At 42.6% G+C, this 2,500-nt stretch overlaps 1 non-coding gene across 1 annotated transcript in view; it reads left to right on the top strand.

Moving 5' to 3' along the window:
* Nucleotides 1-872: 872 nt before the first annotated feature.
* The window catches only part of AWJ20_3702, a gene marked incomplete at both ends in the record, with an annotated part of 1,799 nt that continues 171 nt past the window's right edge, over nucleotides 873-2,500 (top strand). The window contains one exon of the ribosomal RNA XR_001989272.1: nucleotides 873-2,500. This exon is cut by the window's right edge and continues 171 nt beyond it. This is a non-coding gene — a ribosomal RNA (18S ribosomal RNA).

The following is a 2,500-nucleotide window of genomic DNA, read 5'->3' as shown; positions in this document are numbered from 1 at the left end:
TCAAATGTAGCGACACCTAAAGACGGCCCAAGGGTACTTGGGGATACTTGGAGCTGCAGCATGTAACCTACTGAGAGTGTGAGATAAAGGGGCAAAAAGAAGAGAGTTTGTAAAGGGATCTATGGCTACATCTTAAAGATACAGATGATTATGATATGCAGTTGAATCGTTGAAGAGTGTCGCACGCGCAGAATGACATTTCCAGCGGATTGTGTAAACCTCTTTCATGGAAAGAAAAAATGGTAATAAAGCATAAAAAGCTTTAAATCCAAGGCATAATCCAACAGAGGGTTCAATCGCTGTCTTCGGGCGGTTCGCATTGGCTCTATGGATCAGTCTTTGGGCCATTTTTCTGACTGTATTTGTGTCTCTGAAGCCTAGTTGTTAGGTGGAAAGGGCAAGATACCAAACTGCAACAGCGGGATGGAGAAACCTTGAGCCTTAACAACAAGGGTGTCAACTTGATGGGTCCTGGCAAAATATTACATTTTGTCAAGGCACTGATGGATTCTGTGGATTACTAGCCGATGGCAAGTGTTTACAGAAAGACATTTGGGGGCCTGCCTGGACAAATAGCCGGTTTTGAAAAAAGCTGTGATTTGTTTATGGTAACCTCCTCTCAAGTTAATGATGAAAAGTTTTTATGGTATTATTTACTATAATCTACTTATTCGGAAATTAACTGAGGAATTCAAAGAAGGCTATATGGATGCAGACAAATTTGATAGTACCTTAAAACAGTACTATTAGAATTTCTGTAGAATTCAAGATGCTTTAGTATTTTGATTTCTTAACCTTTAACTAACTTCAGTAAAGATCTCACGATCTTTACTCTTTTTAGTCCTTATTTTTTAAGGACTATAAAGATAGTTATCTGGTTGATCCTGCCAGTAGTCATATGCTTGTCTCAAAGATTAAGCCATGCATGTCTAAGTATAAGCAATCTATACAGTGAAACTGCGAATGGCTCATTAAATCAGTTATCGTTTATTTGATAGTACATTACTACTTGGATAACCGTGGTAATTCTAGAGCTAATACATGCTAAAAATCCCTTCGTTTCGTTGGGATGTATTTATTAGATAAAAAACCAATGTCTTCGGACTCTTTGGTGATTCATAATAACTTTTCGAATCGCATAGCCTTGTGCTGGCGATGGTTCATTCAAATTTCTGCCCTATCAACTTTCGATGGTAGGATAGTGGCCTACCATGGTTTCAACGGGTAACGGGGAATAAGGGTTCTATTCCGGAGAGGGAGCCTGAGAAACGGCTACCACATCCAAGGAAGGCAGCAGGCGCGCAAATTACCCAATCCTGACACGGGGAGGTAGTGACAATAAATAACGATACAGGGCCCATTGGGTCTTGTAATTGGAATGAGAACAATTTAAACACCTTAACGAGGAACAATTGGAGGGCAAGTCTGGTGCCAGCAGCCGCGGTAATTCCAGCTCCAATAGCGTATATTAAAGTTGTTGCAGTTAAAAAGCTCGTAGTTGAACCTTGGATCTGACCTGCCGGTCCGCCGCAAGGCGAGTACTGGTTTGGGTCGGATCTTTCCTCCTGACTAACCTTGGTGGCTTTAATCGGCTGCCTTGGGGGATCAGGACTTTTACTTTGAAAAAATTAGAGTGTTCAAAGCAGGCCTTCGCTCGAATATATTAGCATGGAATAATAGAATAGGACGTATGGTTCTATTTTGTTGGTTTCTAGGACCGTCGTAATGATTAATAGGGACAGTCGGGGCATCAGTATTCAATTGTCAGAGGTGAAATTCTTGGATTTATTGAAGACTAACTATTGCGAAAGCATTTGCCAAGGATGTTTTCATTAATCAAGAACGAAAGTTAGGGGATCGAAGACGATCAGATACCGTCGTAGTCTTAACCATAAACTATGCCGACTAGGGATCGGGCGATGTTTTTTTTTGACACGCTCGGCACCTTACGAGAAATCATAAGTTTTTGGGTTCTGGGGGGAGTATGGTCGCAAGGCTGAAACTTAAAGGAATTGACGGAAGGGCACCACCAGGAGTGGAGCCTGCGGCTTAATTTGACTCAACACGGGGAAACTCACCAGGTCCAGACACAATAAGGATTGACAGATTGAGAGCTCTTTCTTGATTTTGTGGGTGGTGGTGCATGGCCGTTCTTAGTTGGTGGAGTGATTTGTCTGCTTAATTGCGATAACGAACGAGACCTTAACCTACTAAATAGCCCGATTAGCTTTGGCTGATTGTTGGCTTCTTAGAGGGACTATCTACTTCAAGTAGATGGAAGTTTGAGGCAATAACAGGTCTGTGATGCCCTTAGACGTTCTGGGCCGCACGCGCGCTACACTGACGGAGCCAGCGAGTACATAACCTTGGCCGAGAGGTCTGGGTAATCTTGTTAAACTCCGTCGTGCTGGGGATAGAGCATTGCAATTATTGCTCTTCAACGAGGAATTCCTAGTAAGCGCAAGTCATCAGCTTGCGTTGATTACGTCCCTGCCCTTTG

The sequence above is a fragment of the Sugiyamaella lignohabitans genome, chromosome B, assembly GCF_001640025.1.
Source record: "Sugiyamaella lignohabitans strain CBS 10342 chromosome B, complete sequence".
In the NCBI taxonomy this organism is placed as follows: Eukaryota; Fungi; Ascomycota; class Dipodascomycetes; order Dipodascales; family Trichomonascaceae; genus Sugiyamaella; species Sugiyamaella lignohabitans.
This window is presented reverse-complemented; position numbering and strand designations above follow the sequence as displayed.